The sequence below is a fragment of the Hypanus sabinus genome, chromosome 3, assembly GCF_030144855.1.
Source record: "Hypanus sabinus isolate sHypSab1 chromosome 3, sHypSab1.hap1, whole genome shotgun sequence".
NCBI classification, from domain to species: Eukaryota; Metazoa; Chordata; class Chondrichthyes; order Myliobatiformes; family Dasyatidae; genus Hypanus; species Hypanus sabinus.
Window position 1 is genome coordinate 123,853,184 of NC_082708.1, and position 24,495 is coordinate 123,877,678.

The 24,495-nt window shown below is 40.5% G+C and overlaps 1 non-coding gene across 1 annotated transcript; it reads left to right on the forward strand.

Annotated features, from left to right (window-relative positions):
* The first annotated feature begins 2,827 nt into the window (after positions 1 to 2,827).
* On the forward strand, positions 2,828 to 2,898 carry trnag-gcc (transfer RNA glycine (anticodon GCC)). The gene has a single exon. It is a non-coding gene; the product is annotated as a tRNA-Gly (tRNA).
* Positions 2,899 to 24,495: the final 21,597 nt, after the last annotated feature.

The window sequence follows — 24,495 nt, forward strand, 5'->3', positions numbered from 1 at the left end:
GACAGTGGCGCCTACAGCAAATCCTTGGCTTCCATCTTCAGAAATATCTCTATTTTTCCCTTTCAGGGTTCTTTTGAAGACCCTGACCTGGAATTACGCACTGACTTTGGTTCACTGCGGGAATGGGACCCGCTCTTGGGGTCTCACAACTGGCAGCTATTCGATATACCAAGGACACAGCCTAAATGATTAGCTCGCCCTCAGAGTTCCAGGATTTTGCGGCTCTGGAGGCGGACAGACTCATGGTCCGTGTCTCTGCAGGGATTCGGTCATGGAAGATCGAAAGCAGCAAGCTGGCTTTGTGCCCAGAGACCCGAGTTCTTTGGGCACAGAGCTCAGAAAAAGTGACTTATAACATCATATATCAGCGAGTTGTTTGTTGAGTCTCCCCTCTCTCTGTGAAAAACACACCTCCTTTTCCCTTATTAGGGAAAGAGAGAGCCTGTGACATGTCAAATTACCAGGTAAATGAGTAGTCTCTGGGCTACTGCGTCTGGGTCTTTACTGATGCTTTGCTGCATGCTTGAGTACTCTGTGGGGGCGGTGACGCTTTTTTGCTGGTGGGATAGCTGCTTTGCTGCTGCTTACGCGTGGGGGGGGGGGAGCCGGGGGCTTAGGGGTTCTAAAATTTAACTGTCATTCGTTCTTTGGGGCACTCCTCTTTTCATGGATGGTTCTGAAGAAAAAGCATCTCAGGATGTGTATTGTATACATATTTCTGATATTAAATATACCGTGAACGTTGTTGGCAAGAGCAAGCCTGCAGCAGTTTGTAGATGAACACAATCCTACTTGCCTTTCACCAAGCAAACCCGGGAGACCAGCATCAACGCCAGCACAGAAACTGCGTCACACTGCCTCTGGGCACGGACTCCAATACCTCTCTCCTGGGCAGCTGCAAACAGACAACACCTGCATGGAGCCTAGTCCACATTACAACTGAGACCACACAGCTTCCCTGCCATCGGTCTCCCCAGTGAACCAGACATCCAGCATTCCACATTACCAATGTCCAAGAAGGTCTTGGGATCACAAGAAAAAAGTCCAAGATATTCACTTGCTGTTTAGACTGCACATGGCCTTCGTGTACCGAATCCAACGTCTTTCTGTAGCAGGCAGCAATACAGTCTGCACCAAGTCCAGCTCCTCCGCTGATGAGGAGCTCGCTGATGGAATAGATTTGCATTACTCGAACTTCTTAATGTTAATTGTAAAATAGTTTTAAAAAAAAAGTAACACTTTTGGTGGCCCCATAAATGCTGCTGGATCCATGCATCCGCCATCTTACCGAAGTTCCGGAAGTCAACAAAGCAAAACCTCTGAATGATTAAATACAGTAAATCAGTTAAGAAGGGCTATAAATAAAGGTTTAACCAGTGATAAGGCTGAACGGTACTAAAAGGAGAATAGTATTAATGCTTCTAGTTCACATGCAAAGTTAAAATTTGCAGGAATTTATATACCTTGTGGCTGTTAAAATATTAGTGAACACAGATCATTAATTTTCCCGAAGTTCAATCATTTGATTTAATAAATGTCAAGATGTAATCTACTAACCCATCTTTACAATCCACATATTACCCTCAGTCTTGCAAAATTCAATCAACCCAAACTCCAGTTTTAAGAAAGGTGGGGGGGAGGAGGATGAGGATGGCACTTCCTTTTATTATTTCTCTCTATTGTGAATTCCTTCACCATAAGAATACTCTTATCTAATTTACCAGATTGTATTATTTTGCATGCATACACATTTTTTGAAGTCCAGAGAATATAAACCAAGTTCAAAGAATGTATCTTCGACTGTGGTATAATAGTGATGAATCCAAGTCAAATGCTTCTTTCCTGTGATATGCCCAAAGCTCAAAACACTGCTTAAAATTAGGCATAAAAATCACTCAAGCAACACTCTCTAACGCAAGAGATTTAGCGGATGCTGGAAATCCGGAGGAACACACAGAACATGCTGGAGCAACTCAACAGGTCAGGCAACCTCTACAGAGAGGAGTTAACGATTGAAGCTTCAGGCCGAGACCTTTCATTAGAACGACACTGTAAGTTTGAGTAGGATATAAGAAATGCAGCCTGCATGATTACTAGTACTTCAGTATTCCGCGTACGTGTAAAAAACTACTAGACTACCAAAATGTTCAAATACATAATTACAATTTTAACACCTTAAAATCAAGAACTTGACCAGTATGTTCAAAGATCGCACAATTATACTTTCCAGGAAAAAGGACCAAGGAAATGACAATGAATGAATTCCTATTAACAACATTTAATCCATTAGCAAATCCTTCCCTCCCCCTTACGTCAACGCACATCAAATGACCCAGCTTCACGTAAATGGCCTAGTTGAATTTACCCGGCTATGCCGCGAAAATACACTTTGAAGTAATTTATTTAATGCTACGCGCACAGACCACACAATCCCGTCGAGACCCAAGAAACAGATTTACCTCTTGGAGGGGTTTTAACCTACACGCCACTTGGTCGCCTAATTTCCAGCCACGTCTCCTCCGCGCAAAGCTCCGTAGACACGTCACACGTCGCGCACTGGAGCATGCGCGGGAAGCGCTGCGCCGGCGTCCTCGTCACGTGTTAGCAGGCCGAGCAAAGGCGCCGCCTGTCGGTCGTCGCGTCGCGAGTGGGAGTTTGGGGTGGGGTGACTTCATAGCCACTGAATAGAGAAGGAGAGACAAGTGTTTTCCGTGTGATTAAAAAAACTTTCCATGGAACCTCCGGGGCTATAAAAAACGACGATGTTTTGTCAATTAATTTAGTGGCTTATCCAATATAAGTCCAGAAGCAAAGCTTTCAGCCAGATGCATTGGTGGTTCAGTGGTAGAATTCTCGCCTGCCACGCGGGAGGCCCGGGTTCGATTCCCGGCCAATGCAACACCAACCTTTTTAAACAACGGTAAACTGACCGGACAATTCTCAATAAACCCTCATTTTTATTTAAACATATAGCAAGTGGCCGTGCAGGTACTTATTATAAAAGGGTGGGGTCTCTGCACCGTCTCATTCCAGAGCCACCTACCGAGCCGAAAAATGGAATTAGAAGCATAACGAATCAACTTGACTGATTATAGGTCATTTGGGGTATTTAAGGAGGAGGTCGGTTTTTGTTTTTTTTTGAAAGATCAAGGAAGTCAGTATCAAGGAGAATCGGCAGACAGGTGGAGTTGAGAGTTGACCAGCTATGTTCATGTTTCATAAAACCATAAGATAGGCACAAATTAAGCCATTCAGCCCATCAAGCCTGTCCTGTCGTTCAATCATGGCTCATTTATATTCCCTCTCATCATTTTCCTAGTTGTGGGAATATTTTATAACATCCTTCAGCATATACATTGTAACTTCAGGTATTTCTTCAATCGTGCCTGTGTGTTTGGTTTTTTCCCCCCTCCCTAATCCAGCTGGCTTCTTCATTGTGTGTCACCCTGTTTGACCAGATATTAGACCAAAAGTTCATTATCTCTGTGTTTGTTGGTAATTCTGTGCTAAGGTTGGTGACATTTTGGTGCATCGAATTTAGTTTCAATGTCCTGAATAAACCTTTTACATTGTTTCTGAACTGATAATAATGTTTTCTTTGTCTAATGCATTTCATATACCTATTTAGTCAGGCTTTGTATGCACTAAGCTTTTGGACCTTATATTTCTTTAGCTTTTCTCTTAACTTTCTTGCTCAGGTTATCCACTTTATAGTCCATTAGGTGGGCTATTTCTGCTCTTAAAATTTAAATTTTGATTTTTAATCTCTTCCATCACTTTGGTGTTCTCATTACTCATTTTTGTCTTTCTATTAATGAGTGCCTCTATTTTGGAGCCATTGCATTGTGCTACCATTAATATTGTTCTCTGTGTTACTGTGTGTACATAAGAACATAAGAGATAGGAGCAGGAGTAGGCCAATCGGCCCCTCAAGCCTGCTCCGCCATTCAACAGGATCATGGCTGATCCAATCTTAACTCTAGTTTTCACCGAATCCCACAAGGCAACAGTGCCAACCAACAGGGCACCATGCCACCCATTTTATTTTATTATTCATCCCGGCCAAACCCATGTGACCACCCGGGGAAAAAAAAAACGATTTGCCAATTGAGGAGAAAAAATCTGGAAAATTCCTCTCCGACCCATCCAGGCTATCGAAAACTGGCCCAGGAGATCACATGGCTGATCTAAACCTAGCCTCATGTCCACTTACCTGCTCGCTCACCGTATCCCCATTGCCATTTTTATCCAGGAAAATGTCTATCTCCGTTTTGAATTTATTGAGTGTAGTAGCTTCCACAGCTCTCTGGGGCAGTAAATTCCACAGCCCCACTACCCTCTGAGTGAAGAAATTTCTCCTCATCTCAGTCCTAGAACGGCATCCCCTTATTTTAAGATTATGCCCCCTAGTCCTAGTTTCACTCATCATTGGGAACATTCTCCCCGCATCCACCCGATCAAGCCCCTTCACAATCTTATATGTTTCAATAAGATCGCCTCTCATTCTTCGGAACTCCAATGAGTAGAGTCCCAATCTACTCAACCTCTCATCATACATCAACCCACCCATCCCCGGAATTAACCTAGTGAACCTTCTCTGCACTGCCTCGAGAGCCAGTATGTCCTTTCTTAAATATGGACACCAGAACTGCACGCAGTGCTCCAGGTGTGGTCTCACCAATACCCGGTACAACTGCAGTAAGACCTCCCTGTTCTTATACTCCATCCCCCTAGCAATAAAAGCCAGCATTCCATTGGCCTTCTTGACCACCTGCTGCACTTGCATACTAACTTCTTGTGTTTCCTGCACCAGGACCCCCAGATCCCTTTGCACAGAAGCACTTTCCAATTTCTCTCCATTTAGATAATAACTTGCTCTATTATTTTTCCTGCCAAAGTGCAAGACCTCACACTTGTCAGTATTATATTTCATCTGCCAAATGTCTGGCCAATCACTCAGCCTATCTATGTCCCCCTGCAGGGTTTCAATGTCCTCCGCACTCATTACACTCCCTCCCATCTTTGTGTCATCAGCAAACTTTGATACGTTGCACTTAGTCCCTTTCTCCAAATCATTAATATAGATTGTAAAGAGTTGGTGTCCCAACACTGACCCCTGCAGAACACCACTAGTCACCAACTGCCAGTCTGAGAATAAACCATTTATCCAACTCTCCGTTTTCTGTTAGAAAGCCAATCCTCCACCCATGCCAGAATATTATCCCCAATCCCATGATTTTTTACTTTAAGTAATAATCTTTGGTGTGGCACCTTGTCAAATGCCTTTTGGAAGTCCAAATACACCACATCCACTGGTTCCCCTTTATCTACCCTATATGTTATGTCCTCAAAGAACTCCAACAAATTTGTCAAACATGACTTCCCTTTTGTAAAGCCATGCTGACTTTGTCTTATTAAGCTATGTTTATCCAAATGCTCTGTTACTGTTTCCTTAATTATCGATTCCAACATTTTGTCAACCACAGATGTTAGGCTAACTGGCCTATAACTCCCAGCCTTATGTGTATTGCCCTTTCTAAATAAAGGAACCCATCCCGAATACACTCAATAAACTCTTCTTCAAGGCTGCCATGTCCGACTTGATTAGTCCAGTCAATATGAAAGTTAAAATCCCCCATAATTATAGCTGTTCCCTTATTACAAGCCCCAACTATTTCCTGATTTATGCTCCGACCAACTGAGTTACAGCTGTTTGGAGGCCTATAGACTACTCCCACCACTGCCTTTCTCCCTTTACTATTTCTTATTTCTACCCAAATTGTTTCATTATCCTGATCCTTTGAGCCAATATCATTTCGCTTTATTGCAGTGATTTCTTGCTTTATTAACAAAGCCACCCCACCTCCTTTTCCTTCTTGCCTGTCTCTCCTAATTGTCGAATACCCTTGAATGTTTAATTCGCAATCCTGGTCACCCTGCAGCCATGTTTCCATAATTGCCATAATATCATAACCATACGTAATTATTTGTACCATCAACTCATCAATTTTATTCCTAATACTATGTGCATTCAAATAAAGGACTTTCAAATATGTTTGACACTTATTTCCTACCTTTTCCTTTTGTACAACTTAACGCTTATCTCCATACATTCTTTCCCCTCCTGACACACTCATCATCATCATCACTCTCCTCCTGACTGTCTTTATTTCAAAAACGGTAGGAGATGCAGGTCTACTTGTCCTGCTCCTTCTTATTCAATTGTCCCTGTGCCAAAACTCAACAACGACCCGCACAATGACAAAGCAGGGAGAGCGCGCCGGTATGCGGAGCTCTGTGCTCGCAAATCCCCGCAGGCTATCTCTCTTAGCCGGAACGCTGGCTAATTGTGAGCCGGTTCGGATGTGCCAGGAAATGGGTCGACACAAAGTCACAAAGTAAAGCGCAAATGTGGAGTAATACGCTGCACCTCAACAAAGGTCAATGTATACAGAGTGCGTCATCTATTGGGAAAACGCCAGAATTGCGGGGAGAAAACGTTAACAAGGTTTATTAATATAACTTCATCAAGTTCTGCGGGCCGGATTAAAAAGCTTAACGGACCGCAGTTTGCCCATGCCTGGCCTAGCCTATCTTTACTACTAACCCAAAGGATCAGCCCTCATTCAGTGAGGAGTGAGGAAAGGCACACAGAGAGCAGATATATCCTGTGAAACTGTAACTCAGGGTAACTAAAACACAAAAGAGATTCTGTAGATGCTGGAAATCTGGAGTAACACACACAAAAAGCTGAAGGAACTCAGCAGGTTAGACAGCATCTATGGAAAAGAGTAAACAACAGGTTCCGATGCTACATTTAATGTCGGAGAAAGGTATACAATTAATGTTTCAGGTTGAAAACATTCTTCGGGACTGGAAAAGGAGGAGGAAGAAGGCAGAATAAGGAGGTGGGGGGAAGAGAAGGAGACAAGCTGGAAGGTGATAAGTGAGGTGCAATGCACACAAAATTCTGGAGGAACTCAACAGGTTAGGTGACATTTATGAAAATGAATAAGCAGTTTATATTTCAAGGTGGGGACCCTTTCAGGATATTGCTGATGTTCTGGAAAAGAAAGCCTCATCCAGGCATCAGATGTTGCATGTGCCCTTGGATATGGAGAAAGTGGGAGGAGCCAAAAGAGCTTATTGAGTATCAGCTTGTCATACTGTGGAGGGTGATGGCGGAGGGGAAATGGTTAGGTCTGTTGTCAAGACAGGAGCAGAGAGCTTTCAGGCCTTTTTGGAGGGAGATAGAAGTGTATAGGGACATGGGCATCCATGGTGAAAATAAGGTGATCCGGGTCAGGGAATTGAAAGGTGTTGAAGAGACCTTGAGCACGTAAAGTGTCGCGGATGTACTGTAAATGGGAGGGGACTGAACCAAGGGAGATAAAATGGAGTCGAGGTATGTGGACAAAAGTTCAGTGGGGCAGGAACAGACAGAAACAATTTGGGTTTGTGGAGCTTGGTTGTTGTTCTTTCTCTATGGGGCGGCATTTTTGCCTTTTCCGTAGTATTTGACTTTTTTTTTACGAGGCCGAGTTGCTGGCTTGATGCTCAATGTGGATCTTGGTTAAGAGGCAGAAATGAACATTGTGGGGTAAGGGAACTATGAGCTTGGCAGCAGTGGATGGGAGTTCTCCAGAGTTGATGAGGTTGGTGATGGTGCCGGAGCCTAATGGTCCTCAGCAATGTAGAGGTCCATCTGCTTCTCACTTCATTGCACCACCCCCCCACAGACCACGTATCACCTCCTACCTTGTACATTCCCCTCATCTGCCTTCTTCCTCGTTCTTTTCCAATCCTGATGAAGGGTCTCAGACCAAAGCATCAACTGCTTACTCCTTTCCATAGATGCTGCCTGATATGCTGACTTCCTCCAGTATGTTAATTAGTCAGGATAACATGTTTGCTAAAGAGCATGCAATAGATGAACCAAGTTATCACCCAACCAACAGATCAGACAAGAACTCAGCAGTCCTATACTTTCAGCCATGAATGTTGGTGGACAATTAACAGCTAATGGGGCAAAAAACCTGTCAACCAACAGAGTCCAGCGGCTGAGTGGTAGAGGAAGAGCTGAAGCATCCATAAGAATCAGGTTTATTATCACTGTAATATCTTATGGAATTTGTTGTTTTGTGGCAACATCTAGTACAAGACATAAGTTACGATAAATAAAAAATAAAATAATAAATGGTGCAGAAGAGGAATAGTGAGTTATGTTTATCTGTTCATGGACTGTTCAGAAATCTATTGGCAGAGGGGAAAAGTTGTTTCTAAAATGTTGAATGTGTGTTTTCAGGTTTCTACGCCTCCTCCCTGGTGGTAGTGATGAAAAGAGGTTATGTCTGGGATGTTGAGGGTTCTTAGTGATGGATGCCACTGTCTGAGACCACCACCTTTTTAAGATGTTCTCGAAGGTAAGGATGCCATAATGGAGTTGGCAGAGCCTACAGCCCTCTGCAGCCTTTTTCATTTATACACATTGGAGTCTCCAAGCGTGGTGGTGATGCGACCAGTCAGAATGTTTTCCACAGTACATCAGAAATTTGCTAGATTATGGCTTCTTCCCAACATTGCAGAAGCCTGTCTACAGTTAATCAAGATTACACCATAAGGTAAAGAAAGTCTGAGCACTGGATACAGAAGATTCTGTGGGATGAGACAACATCCTGTTACGAATGTGAAGCAACTCTGAGGGGCCGAAGGGTACAAAGTAGCCCCCTCCTTTTTGAGAATCGCAAGATCGCTATTAATTCGGGTCTGGGACCCAGGAATTGAGAGAGAGACACACAGAATACACAAGGTTTGGAATGTGTCCTGACCTCAGCGGAACAGAACCACTGATAACGGCCATTGTCTCTTGGAGACGGGATTGTGTATTGAGTACTGTACTATTCATTGCAACCCCTCAGGGAACAACCAGAGTGGTCTGGTTGAGGGATTGCATCATCCCAACCTGATTGACATCTGAGACCCTGTGAGTAAGGATAAAAGAGGGTCTGGGGAACAACCCCTTTAGACGCACCAGGAGAAACGCTAGAAATCCCGGGATAGCGTTTTATAGTGAACGCCGGTGAGAGCTCATGTGCGTCCTCCCTTACCTGGGTGGCGGGCTCACCACGGAAGAATGGTTTAGCTAAAGGAGAGGCCACAACAACGAGACTCCTGACGGATCGAAATCATAAAGGAAAGCTGGCAAGTTTTTCTCCAAACCTCTCTCTCTCTCCAACAATTGCAACACAGCGGTCCCCAATGGCTGCAGCCTGCATGAACTGAGTGAACTTTATATTTCCGTCGGACAATACATGATCCCCTAGACAACGATAGAGCTTATTTCTTATTGATTATTATTATACCCGCACTTTTAGATTTAGTAATGACGACATATATTATCTGTATATTTGCATCGCTATTATTTTTGTGTATTTTTACTAATAAATACTGTTAAAAATTGTATCATTAGACTTCAACAGACGTCTCTATCTTTGCTGGTAAGTGACCCAGTTACGGGGTTCGTAACAATCCCAACTACAGTAAGTGAAGAATCGCACTCCAAGCGGACACCAAACCAATCTGTTCCATTAACGGTTTTCAGTTGACCATATGGAAAATTGTCCAAATATGTTTTGTTCACCAATTCAAGACAAATCCAAGCCAGCAAATTACCGATAAATTAGCAAAGAGACTGAAAGGGACTTTAACAATAATTTCAGATGACATATATTCTCCAGTAGTCTGCTCTCTGATGTCCAGTTTGAGTTTTACAATGATGCTTGATCACAAACAAGGAATGAAGATTTCCATTCTAGAGGGTTGTGAGCATGACCTCCCTTTGACATCGTGACAGCTATTGGCCAAATGTGATCTCAAGGAACTCAGTTAAAAATTAAGTCAATGAAGATTAAAAATTAAGGATCCAATTGTTGGACTCATCGCTTCCAAAGAGGAAGACAGATGTGACTGTTGCAATTTAATTTTCCCAGCCCCTAGACATCAGAGCATTGATCACAGGATTTGAGATATTATGTTGAAGCTTTATAAGATTTTGATGAGGCCTCATTTGGAGTATTGTGTGCAGATATGAATAAGCTTGAAAGAGTGCAGAGAAAATTTACAAGGATGTTCCTAGGGCTTGAGGAACTGAGGTACAGGGAAAGACTGAATAGATTCATTCACTTCATTAGATTCATAGACTTCATTCACTGGTGCACAGGAGAATGAGGGGAGATCTTATAAAGATGTATAAAATTATGAGGGGTACAGATAAGGTGAATTGCGCAGGCTTTTTCCCTTCAGGTCGAGTAAGACTAGATTTATAGGTCATAGGTTTATGGTGAAAGATGAAATATTTAAGGGGAACCTGAGGAGAAACTTCTTCACTCAGAGGATGGCGCAAGTGTGGAATGAGCTGTCAGTGGAAGTAGTAGATGCAAGATCAATTGTGACATTTTAGAGAAGTTTGGATACATGGATGAGAGAGTCTTCTCTGCTATTCATTAATGGCTGATTTATTATCCCTCTCAATCCCTTTTTCCTTCCTTCTCATTGAAGCCCTTAATATTGAACTTATCAACCTTCACGTTATATATTCCCAATAGTTTTTCCTCCACAGCCATCTGTGGCAATGAATTTCACAGATTTATACCCTGTCGCTAAAGAAATTCTTCCTCATCTGTTCTAATGGGATGTGCCTGTGTTCCGAGGCAGTGTCTTCTAGTTCTAGACTCTCTTACTATAGAAAACAACCTCTCCACATCCACCTATCTAGGCCTTTCAATATTTGATTAAGAATGTGTTTCAAAGGGTTAAAATGGAAAGTATCATGAAATAGATTGTGGTTTCAATGACTTTCAGCATAGGGAAATTATAAAAGGAGTGTTCTGCAAGCAAAAAGAATTCTGTTAGGACTTGACATCTTCCAACAAGTGCGATGAAAGAGAGAGAAAGAAAATGCATTAACTCATCTAAAGGTTAAGGAGAATTGATAAAATCCAATGAGTTTACCAACGATGGCCAATATAACAAACGTTGTTCTCTTTTAACTATTACCTAGACATCATAACATGTTGGATCTATATTAAATAAAGCACAATCATTGTCATCAAAGAATATTTCAAATTAAGGGCAATGAAACCGATCAATCTCAAAAACATCAGAACAGATGCAGGGGTGCAACACCAGACAACAGATTAGTTCAGGAATAGTTCGGAGAGATGAAGAAATGATGGGATATGGATTGTTAGATCTCTTTTTGCTAGCTGGTTTCAAGGCGTATTATTTGACTGTGCTGAAAATATTTCATTCTCAGATGTCTGTCTTGAATGTAGCAAAATGAGTAGCTGAAAATCTCTTTCATTCCACAGCATTGACTCCCTTCCCTTGATTGTAATCACAGGCATAAAATGAAACTGCTATAACGTAATTAAAATGCTGTGAAGGAAAGGCATCCAGAGTAACTATAATTAAAGCAGACTTAGCATATCAATGAGGAATCATATTGGGAATATAATTAAAGCAAATCAATAGAATCGAAAAATGAGCAACAAGAGATTGTTATCCTTGAGTAATGAGCTGCTATATCATTTGTGTTCAGTTTGATGTTGCTCCACAATGTATCTGATGGCAATCTTTATACTAGGAAATAATTAGGATGGGATCCAAAGATCCAGATACCTCTTTCATGAAAAGCTGTTAATGAGATACAGAAATAATGAGAATTAGCCATGAATCACTTCCACATCACACATTTAACAGGCCTGATGATAATATTACACAGTACTACAGGGATCTCACTTTACCAGATTATGCTGGGAATCCTTATATTATATCCCATAGTACTTTTTTATGCTAACAACTAGCTCTCTCATTATTAGTAATAGGAGATGCATGGTTCTAAAAGATATACAGACTGCCAGTGAGACTTGATATTGGAATGGTTTTCAGTTAAGGTAAGTGAAATAATGCAAGTGCTTCTGATAATATTTTGTAAGCCTCCAAAGAAGTTTACTATTTCTGCAGCTAATGTTTTTGTTTTTTCACATTTTCCTTCAAACTTCCATATTCTAATAGAGTTTTCAGAACAAATACTTTCACCAAAGTGATGAAAGGAAATTATCAACTGGCAAATGAAGGGTACAACGCGATCCATTTTATTTTATTTTCCATTATGAGGAAGAGCTTGTTGGGACCAAAGCATTGGAATCTGTTGATGGGGATGGATATTGGAGAAGTGCTGAACATAAGTTGGAAGGGATTCTCACTGGAGAAAAAAGATAGATAGAAGAAAATACCATGGGGCAAAAGCAGGCTAAATCAGTAAGTCTGTTAAGATATCCTGCCTATGTATCTTGGGTATGATTAGTGGACATTATGCCTGGAGGAAACAACATGGAAGAAAATGATTTGACATTTAATGGCAGGTTTACAATCTCTTGGGAGGTTCAGAGACGTACCTGAGGGCTGACATTCAGTTTCTGTGAGACAGATGTTTGCCAGTAATGTTAGCCTTCATCCCTAGCAAGTTCAGTGGGGGGTGGGGAGCTAGGTTAGAGTGAGAAGAACCATAAGAAAAACTGAGCTAGTCAATCTGGTGTTGGAATTAGTGGTGAATAAGCCTAGAGAGGGTAATAGGGTCTAGTTGGATCGGAATTTTGAAATGAGAGAAGGGGTCAGCAGATGGGTGAGAACCTCTGGTCAAAAAAAGTGGGCATGGAAGTGTGGGTGATGGATGAAGAAGAGGCAAATGTCATCTTAGGTTCAGAATTCATTTTGGGTAGCTGAGGACCAATCAGTGGATAGTGAAAACATGGTAAGGGATGAAAATGGAAGGGTCAGAGGAAACTGATGGAGAGAATGCTCTGGAAGGATATTTTCAAAATTCAGGAGCTATTGAAATTTGAAACCTTCTGAAATAAAAACAAGTTTTTGTTGCAACTCCAAATGGAGCAAAGAAAGAAGCAAAACTACAGGTTATTTTTGAGATGTTGCAGAGAAAGCCACGGAGCATGCATGCGTGTGGAAGAAAATTTAAAGCATTATTACCGATTAGGGAGCCATTTCTGCCACAACAGCAGTACTGTCTGGTCTTGGTGAATTGCCAACTAATTAACCATATCTAGCTATAAGTAACTGACTCCCATGCTTGCTTGTTCTTTAAGAAGGATGTGGGAACTTGTTTCTGTCTGAACTCATTGTTCTGTAATCTGCCCTAACACGGCAGGTAGAGTAACTTCTAAGCTGATTGGTGCTTTAGGTTATCGCCTGGAACATGTGAAACTTCTCTATTTGTGTGAGAAAGTGCTTTTTGTCACATATATTTTGACTATAAATATGAGTGTAATCCATTGTTGAGCAGAGCTGCGGACTCTGGGCTCTCCACGATATCATGTATTGAAACCCTTTAATCTGAAACAATTCTGTAAGTCGGTCAGGAAAAACTTAATGTTTCTGAAACAGAGACATTATGAAAGTGGATTGAAATCTATGAAAATACTGGCATGGAAACTGAAAAAAAAAATAGCAGAAAATACAATTCATAGAATTAGGGACCCAAGAATGAAAATGATAAAAAATAAGCTAAGTGAAATTCAAGAAGCTTTTGAAGTGTTTTACAAAATGTTATATTCCAAAGTTCCAGGGGGAAGCATAACCCAAATTGACACCTTCTTGAATTCTCTCAAGTTACCCACTTTAAGCAAAGAACAAAATAGAAGGATGACTGCTGACATAACTGAAGTTGAATTAAAAGCTGCAATTAGTAGGCTTAAATTAAGCAAATCACCAGGATCAGATGGGTATACGGCAGAGTGGTGCAAAGAATTTAAAAATGAGTTAATTCATGTTTTACTCCCCACACTGAACTGGGCTCTAAAAAAGGCACAAATGCCACCCAGTTGGAAGGAAGCGATAATCTCAGCTATACCGAAAGAAGGCAAGGATAAAATGGAATGCGGGTCATTTAGACCAATATCCGTTCTTAGTGTAGATTATTGGTTATTTACCTCCATCATGGCCAAACGATTAGATGAGTTTCTACCCATACTGATACATAATGATCAGACAGGTTTTATATGACAACGCTAGACTCAAGACAATATACAAAGGACACTTCACATTATGGATCATATACAAAAAAATAAAATTGAAGCAATAGTGATAAGCGTGGATGCTGTAAAAGCATTTGATTTGGTTAATTGGAATTTTCTTTACAGAGTTTTACATAGATTTGGTTTCCAAGACACAATTATTAAAACTATACAGACACTATATGACAATCCTACTGCTAGGATTAAAATCAATGGATATTTATCAAATAGTCTTACCCTAGAAAGGGGCATGAGACAGGGTTGTACATGGTCACCACTACTCCACGTTATATCTGGAACCATTAGCTCAATGCATCAGACAAAATGAAGATATCAGGGGAATTACTATTAAAGGGACAGAGCATAAATTGACTTGTTGGCATTATTTCTGGGCTAGAATTGGGCAGAAGGGTTAAAATGGATTCCTCTACAGTAAGCCAGAACAAGCTGAATGACTTCATTTGTGACATATCTATGAATAGAGTGTTGGCAAACTCATCTTTATATTTTGTGCCTTAAGAGTAATAGGTGACATTGTGTGAGTCCTGAGCTGACAGTGGCATCCTCATCTCCAAGTTAGAATCTTGTTTTTAGAATCTCATTCTAAAGCAAATCTTCAAGATGAAACACTAAGGAACGCCATCTCAGGCAGATGTAAAAGGTTGCATGTCACTACTTAACATTATTTAAATTACTATTTAATTTTCTCAGTCCTGACCACCATTTGTTTTCAAATTCATGTTCAAGTTCAGTTTGTCATTTAACAGTACATATGTACAACACCAGAGGAAACAATGTTCCTCCGAACCAAGGTGCACAACACAGTGCATGTAACTCGCACACAAAACACATGAAGTAATATTACCACAAATAAATTAACAAATAGTAAAGTGCATATAGATACAAGTTAAAAAGTAAACAGTGTAATCCAACTGACGCTTCATACGTGATGAGACGTGGGTGGGGGCACAGCAGGATGCTTCGTAGTCTCATGGTCTGGGGGAAGAAGCTGTTTTCCATTCTAACAGTTCTAGTCCTATTCAACACTCCCTGGTGCCTGCTGGTAGGGGATCAAAGAGAAGGTGAAATGGATAGGTGGGATCACTGACAATGCTTAGAGCCTTGTGTACGCAGCTTCCTGATAAATAGCTCTGATAGGTGAAGGAGAGACCCTAATAATCCTCTCAGCAGTCCTTTCAATCAACAGTGTTAATCTTGTCATTTAAATCATCTTTTTAGGAGCACACTGTACACAAATCAGCTGTATCACTCCTCCTTTCCAAATGGTTATAAAGCACTTCTGGGTATCCGAAGGCACCATGAGGTATAATTAAACTGAAAGAAGAAAGAACTTGCCATCTTATAGAACTTGGTACATCCCCGGGCCTTTCAAAGGTGGCTCGCTTCATCTGATAGATCTGCACTGGCATTGTCTTTATAGCAGTAGCTACAGCCTAGTCGGCAATGAATGGGACAGAATTTAAAGATAAAAAAGGAAGCAACTTTGATCCCAATAACTTGGGCTTTGTTGCCAGTATTTTTGAAGTGATAGAGCTAAATTTGAAATCATTCCCATGACTCAGAACATATATTGGAATATTATTTGCTCAGCAAAGGTACAGTACCTTGATTTAAAAGTATGAATGTAGTGATAGTTCTACAGACCTATCATTATTCTGGGCTTTACTAACGTATAATTATGCATCGTTGTGAAATGTACCTGCTAACTGTCTAGATACATGAGTCACTACAGGAAGTAATTTGTGAGACAAACGATATATCAACTTTATTGCAAAATGACTTGAGTGGAAAAAGTTGGTGCTGGATGCTAGCTATTCAGAACCCATTTCAATGAGTTGGCTGGAAAGAACATGTGCGAAATGTATGGATGTAACTAAGCGAGGTGGCTCTGTGTACTGTGAGGAAGATGTGCTTGTAACGGAAACTGTGCAGAGGAGATTCACCAGGAAGTTGCCTGGATTCCAAAGAACTGCGGTCACTCGAAAGAAGACATTTCTCCCCATCAGTCACAGAACCAACAGCACAGCCAAAGAGAAATCAAATAATGTAGCACATCTACAATCCCACATTAACTGTTGATGCATATAAGGGATACACAGGGTCTGGGTAACATGTTTGCATTGTTCTGATTAACAACTCAAATCCGTGATCTGTTCCATTACAATTACAAATCCCAAGGTAAGAAAAAAATCATACTATATTCACAGAGCACATTGCTGGGCAATATGTAATTCTACACCCTAGGTTACTTTCTTTCCCTGCCTTGCATTGGAATCAGCCAAGTCATCCTCCGTGATATCAGTAAATTTGTCTCTCTTCACTAATGCAGCCTGACTTACTGAGCAGTACGTGTTTCACCTCTCACATTCCTTCTTCTGAGTCCACTCTCTCTGACCCCTGGATCTAGGCAGTGTAGCAAGAGGAAACAATGTTCCTGTATCGAACCTGGCAGGTGACAAAAGAAATTTTATCTGCTTCAATGTGATCAGATCTCATTCTTCTGAACTGCTTAATCTCACTTCTTCGGACACAATTCCATTTCAGGAATCAATCTGACAATCGTTCATTGCACTCCCTCTGCCACAAGATATCCTCTCCTAGACAGGTAGGTAATCCCTGCACGTAACATTCATGATCTAACCTCAGCAGGGACATAGATGTTAGCTGTTCTGTCTCTCTACCTTTGCACTCAAACTCACTTGCAATAAAAACAAAGAATTGCTACTTGCCCTCCAAATCAGTATATTTGCACAGTGTTTGATAGTTAGTCTGAACTCGGTGAAAGGTTTGTTGCTGTGCTATTGAGTCCAATATTCTGTAATGGCTGGGCTTTGGCTAGGCCTCCTCAACCTCCTGAAATAGACCCACCTTCGCTCCACCAGCTGATTATCGAGGCGGATGGAACCTCTAGGTCCTCTTCCGGCTTTCCCAAGGTGAGGGCATCCTTTAGTTTGTCTCAGAGTCCATGGCAGTACAGAGTGACCAAGACATCCCTTTCCAGCACTCTCCTGGGCCAAAGTCCAAAACTCGATGGTGTAGTTGGCCACTGACCGTCTGCCCTGACGCACCCTCATCAGGTTCGGCTTGCTCCAGTGGGATGATGAAGCATTTTCCTCGTGTCAGCCACAAATTGCTCTGAATCCAAGCAAATCTCCAACCTGCGTTCCCAATGAGCAGTGGCCCAGGCCAGGGCTTTCCTGGTCCGGAGAGAGATAATGACGGCCACCTTTCCATGCTCTGATTGGATCCGGGATGGCTGGAGTTCAACACCAGTGAGCATTGAATGAGGAAGCTGCAGCAAGACCCCAGGTCACCGTCGAATCTCTCCGGGGTTGGAGGATGTACTGGCTCCACAGAGTGACCAACAGCCTCACCCCAGTGACTCTGGCTTCCCCTTACGGTAGTTGGCACACAGCGACCTGGGGATCGTGTATCATCGGGCCTTGAATCGAAGTCCTCTCACCATCTCGTCGCAGCAGACGAGAGACCCTGATATCCACAGAGTCCACGTCTGGCTCATTCATACTGTGATGAGAGACCCAGGTGAGGATGGTTGGGCCCAAGACCTGATTTGAGACATGATGCGAGACTAAAACGAGTACAGAATACTAGACACTCAATGATAATCCAAGTAGTGCTGATGATTGAGCACCAAACCCCCTTTTATAATCCTTAACTATTGAAATCCTGGTGCCAAAGCATGGCTGCCAATTGGCGAGACGGTCCTGAATCCTTGAAGGGACTTTGCTAACTATCCATATTCTGGAGAGCAAGAGCGTCTAAGCCCCAGAATCTGGTGCGGTTGGTTGTATATTCAGCATATAATCTGTAACGATAAGGAACACCTACCCTACCATGCCCAGACTGCATTTCAGTAGATCTGATCACTCGGCAGTCCTTCTGCCAGCATACAGGCAGAGGCTAAAGAGCAAAACCCCAGAGATTAGGACAACAGGCGGGAGGTTGCGAGAGGCAGAGAAGCAGCCACAGGAGTGCTTTGAGTTGGTGGACTGGGCCGTGTTCAAGGACTCATCTGTGAACCTGAGTGAATACACCGTGGTTGTAACAGACTTTATTAAACGATTTGTAGACAAGCATGTTCCACAAAGTCATTGAGAGTCTTCCCCAGCCAAAAGCTGGAAGAACTGTGAGATCTGCAGTCTGCTGAGGGCCAGATGAGAAGCATTCAAGTCTGGTGACCAAAAAAGTTACAGGAGGTCCAGAACGATTTCTGGAAAGCCATCTCTCAGGTAAAGTGGTAATTCCAGACTAAACTTGAATCAATGATGGATGCTTGACATTTGTGGCAGGGCTTGAATACTATCACCTTTTATAAAGTTAGTTCAAGTGACATAACGGACATAATTGCTTCACTTCCAGATGAGCTCAATGCCTTCTATGGTCACTATGTTTGTCAAAACATGGAGGAACCATCACAGACTCCCACAGCCCCAGTGATCCTATGATTCCAGACCCTGAAGCCAACTTGTGAGCAGCCTTCAGGAGGGTGAACCCATGAAGAGCATCCGGCACAGACGGGGTACCTGGCTGAGTAGTAAAGACCTAAGCTGATCAACTGGTTGGAGAGTTCACTGAGATCTTTAACCCATTGCTTTGACAGTCTGAGGTACTCACCTGCTTCAAGCAGGCTTCAATTATACCAGTACCCAAGAAGAGTGTGGTGTCATCCAGTAGCACTTACATCCACAATGATGAAGTGCTTTAAGAGGTTGGTGATGAAACATACCAACTCCTGCCTGAGAAGTGAATTAGGTCCACTCCAATTTGCCTACTGAAGCAACAAGTCAAGACAGATGCAATCTCGCTGCCTCTTCACTCAACCCTGGAACATCTGGACAGCAAAGATGCATACACCAGGATACTGTTCATCAACTACAGCTTGGTATTCGATGCCATCATCACTTCAAAACAAACCAATAAGTTCCTAGACCTTGGTCTCAATACTTCCTTCAGCAATTGGATCTTCGATTTCCTCACTTGCAGACCCCAGTCAGTTCGAATTGTCAACAACATCTCCTCCATGATCTCCATCAGCACAGATGCACCACAATCTGTGCACTTAGACCCCTGCTCAAATCACTTTACACTAATGACTGTGTGGCTAAACACAGCTCCAATGCCATATTCAAGTTTGCTGACGACACCACTGTCGTAGGCTGAATCAAAAGTGGCAATGAATCAGCATATAGGAGGGAGATTGAAAATGTGGCTGAGTGGTGCCACAACAACAACCTCTCACTCAATGTCAAGGCTGATTATTGACTTCAGGAGAAGGAAAGCAGAGGGCCATCAGCCAGTCCTCATTGGAGGATCAGCTATTTTAAAGTCCTTGGCATTATTATTTCAAATGGCCAGTTCTGGATGCTGCACAAATGTGAATTACAAAGAAAGCACAGCAGCACATATATTTCCTTAGGAGTTTGTGGAGGTTTGGCATGACATCTAAAGCTTCAACAAAATAATATAGATATGCAGTGGAGAGAATATTGATAGGCTGCGTCAGAGCCTGTTATAGAAACACCAATGCCCTTGAACAGAAAATCCTGAATATGGCCTAGTCCATCACAGGTAAAGCCCTCCCCACCATTGAGCACATCTACATGGAAAATTGCCACAGGAAAGCAGCATCCATCTTCAGGGACCCCACCACCAGGACATACCCTGTTCTCATTGCTGCCATTAGGAAGAAGGTACAGGAGCCTTAGGGCTCACTCCACCAGGTTCCGGAACAGTTACTACCTCTCACCAATGAATTTCTTAAACCAACTCACTCAACTTCACTTGCCCCATCATTGAAATGTTCCCACAACCTATGGACTCACTTTCAAAGACTCTTCATCCAATCTTCTCAATATTTATTGCCGATTTATTTGTTGTTTTTATTTTGTCCCTTTTGTATTTGCACAGTTGGTTGTCTTTTGCACACTGGTTGAACATTCACGTTGGTGTGATCTTTCATTGATTCTGTTACAGTTATTATTATTCTATAGAATTATTGAGTATACTCACTAGAAAACGAATCTCAGGGTTGTATATGGTGACATTATATGTACTTCGATAATAAATTTAGTTTGAACTTTGGACTTTTATATTTCATCCCCCAGTGGGTCTCCATTGTTCCTTGCACTGCACAGAACCACACTAGCATTTTTCTACTCAGGAAAAAACTCTTTGTAAGATATAGAATTGTGGTTAAATAAGTGTCTGAATTAATTAAAGATGCACCCTTTTGTCTTTTAGAATTTCCCTATTCAAAGGCAAGAGAGCTCGCATCTGGTTTCTGTATTGAAACTACTTCTTAAAATAGGACCGAAAATGATCTGGAGCTCTTTGAAGAAACGAATCATAAAACAGGCAAAATGGGTTGGTCTTTGGTTTTGCTGAAGCTCACAAATCAGTCTAGGTGAACACCGAGAGCACAAGAGGAGAATCAAGGAAGCTGACACTCCAGCTATGAAGAGCAAGCAAATGCTGAGGCCTTTTGCAGCAATTCTCCTTTTCACTGTTGTAACAGGTGTGATGTTTAATTATTACACTTTTCATTATGCAATGTGTCACGTCAATACTTCCTCCTTTGTTTATCAATAGAGACTTAGGAAATACAACATCATAGAAAGCTGATGAAGAATGAGAATCTTCTTCCTGATAATGAGAGAGATGACTGGAGACATTGGTAGAGAAGATGTTGATAAAGTTTGGTGTGGATAGATTTGTAGGCAGTGATATTGTATTTATATGGTTATTTCATATGGACAGGATTGTCTCAACATTTGGTGGTACCATTGATTCAGTGATACTATGTGTCATACTGCGTATTCCCTTGGTCAAACGTTCATTGTTTTTCATTTTTTACTTATATTGTTCCAACCATACTTGAGCAACCATTTAAATGAGTCTCTGTTATAGAACATTTAGTTTTTAATCATTTTAAGTTAGTTACAGATGATCACTTATAGCAGTCTGTTACGTGTACATCTATTGAGTGAGAATGTTAGCTCTTCACCAGGGGCACCTCAGTGGGTTTGTTGGGTTCTTTATCTCTATTCAGTTATGTATACTGAGTGTCAGAACATGTCCTAAAACAAGCCAAATGATTTATCATAATTCCATATCCAAGCTACTAGGCTAATACTGAGTCATAAACCAAATGATTAAGGATTAATTATGACTCATTGTTTTATTGAAGTTTTATTTTTTTAAGTATCAAAGTTAATGGAAAGTTGAGAGATTCTGACAGAACATTGCAAGACCATTGTAAAATATAAAAATATGAGATTACTGCAGGATCAACAAAAAAGGTTTAAACTGTAACAGTTCATATAGATTGTAAAAGATTAAATGAAGTTACTGTGGCCCCTATCAGACTGAAACCGGCAAAATTATGTTGGATAACAAAGTAAACCCAGATAGATTAAACAAATATTCTGTGTTTGTTGTGACAGAGTAAGTCTCAGAAAACCATGTGGAAATATGCAGTAATTGAGAATGAGTAAGGAGAAAAGGAACTTAACGAAATATCTTATGTGGTGTATTTGGTAATTCAGAATTTAATTAATAAAGTATTGTAAAATAAGAGGATAATTAAATCCCACATATTGAAGGCAGTATTCTGGTTAATAGATAAAGAAATCATAAATAGGTTATTTTCAGGTTCAGTGCTCGGGCAGCATCTATTGATAATCTACCACATTATGGAGGTAAAGTAAAATACTCAAATTTGCACTACATTGCTAAGAGGCAATATTGGTTGTGAGAAGGGTGCAGAGAGGCATCAGGGAGTTAGAGACAGATTACAAAAATAGACAAATCATGATTGTGGCAAAATGTGATTTTCATCCACTTAGTTAGAAAAAAATATAGAAAGCCGGTGTTATCTTTAAACTGGTGAAGGTTGAATGGTTTTGCTGCTTCGAGGAACTTGGGTGTCTTCTTACTTGAATTATTAAAAATTCAGGAACAGCCTCTTCCCCTCTGACAGCTAAATGGACATTGAACCCAAGAACATCACCTCACTTTTTACTATTTCTGTTTTTATACTACTATTTTTAATGTAAACTATTTAATATACATTTAATAAGTATATATGTATTTACTGTAATTTATTTTTTCTATATTTATCATGTATTGCACTATATTGCTGCTGCTAAATTAACACATTTCACAACATATGCCAGTGATATTAAACCTGATTCTGATTCTGAAAAGTTAATGTGCAGGCAAAACAAGCAATTAGGTATGTTGGCCTTTATTGCAAAAAGACATGAGGACAGGACCTAAAGATCTCTTAATGCAATTATGTAGACTTACTGAGGCTGAATCTAGAATATTTTGTACATGTCCCCTTACATAAGGCAGTCTACATTTGCCATTCAGAAAATGCTACAAGGTTCACCAGACTAATGCCAGTTTGGAGGGTTTGTTACACAAAGAGAGATTTAGCAGACTGAGGCTCTATTAAGATAGACTTATTAGAGGACTCTGTTGCACTGGACAAATTAGAGAGTGCGGTGATTTTCCATATCTCGCTGAAATATGTGAAATCCTTTGACCGGAGTATCTACAACTTTGTAGAATCAAGGGTTACATTCAAAAAATGTCAGGCCATTCAGGAGAGATGGGAAAGGAACTCTTCACCCAGAGGGCACTGAATGCTTGGAATTATCTATCTAAGGAATCTGTCGAAGTTCAGGCACAAAATATGTTCGAGACAGATATCACGAGATATCAAGGGAATCGAGAGAGATGAGGAAGTGAGATTGAGGGGTAACTTCAGCTACGATCTTAATGCCTGGCAGGGGCACAAATGAACAAAAGGCCTACTTTTGCTTCAATTTCTTAAGTTCTAATGTGTTACAAGTTTGAGGACAAGAGTAAAGATAAAACAATTTCTAATTAAGATAACATACTTTTGTGCCAAACATTCATTAATACTGTTTAAGGTCGTACATAGGGCCCATATGTCCAAGGATAAATTGGCTCATTTTTATTCCTATATAAATCCTATTTGTGTTAGATGTCAATCTGAAATAGGTCTTTAACTCATACGTTCTGGTCGTGTCCGCTTTTGAAAAAATATTGGAAATATATTTTTGATATTATCTCTGCGGTATTGAACATTGATTTACAATCCCATCCTATTACCGCAATTTTTGGTTTACCAATGATGGACTCACTTCATTTATCTTCTTCCGCCTGTCGAATGATTGCATTTCTTACACTAATAGCTAGAAGATCTATATTGTTGAATTGGAAGGAAATTAATCCTCCCACTGTATTTAATTGCTTCTCTCAAACTATGTTATGTTTAAATTTAGAAAAAATTAGAAGTGGTGTATTTGATACTTCTATTAAATTTGAAAAGATATGGAGACTATTTATTCAATATTTTCATATGATGTAATATGACCCTGTTTCAAGCCTATTTGATTTTCCTGTTTTGATTTTATATATGTTGAGAGGATTGGAGTTGACGACACTGATGATTTTGTATTTTTGTGAGATATTATAAACAGCCCTTTTTTTTTCTTTTTCCAGTTTTTCTTTTTCTCTTTTTCCTTTTTTGTTTTTTTTCTTATTAGTTATTAGATTACTAGATTAGTTTTTGCATAATTTTTTTCTTTTTCTTTTTTCTGTTTTTTTTATTATATATTATGATATACCTAGATTTGCCTTGTTTATTTATATATTGTATCGTCCATGATTTGGGAATACTCATTTATACTGTAATCATTGCTTATGTATTCTTTCATGTGCAGTTGAAATGTGTATGTTTGTAATCCCATTATCTATGTATCAATTGTACTTTTTTGATATTAATAACAATAATAAAAAGATTGAAAAAGAAAAGAACAGATAACATGCTAAATGACTGTGATCGTGGATTATATAATCTACAAGCTTTTCACCACGTGCTAATGACTGAAATGAAATCAATATTTTCAGAATAAAAGTAGTTATATTATTTTGCAGAGTAATGCCTGCTGTGTGATAGGATATTAATTTGGGACAGCTTAGACAACTTCAGCACTTGCTATGAAAGCTTGTTTCTAATTAGGCACTGCTGATGAGGGTTGGGCATTCAAGGATTGTGCCCATAGTCACCTAAACTTCAGATCACTTGCTTTTCCTTTCCAATCCTCTTCCAGATCCTGACCTCCAATTCCACACCAGTATCCTTTCATTAAAGGACATTTGTCCTTTAGTTTTCTCTTACAGCAATAGATTTAAAGCAGACAGAAAGCAGAGCTATCTTATCTTTACTTTCTGATACTATAGATTTACCTATACTAGGAAGCCAATTGACAGATACTTCAGCAAACACCCAGATTTGCTATACAGAAGATACCACCTGCTTATTTATAAT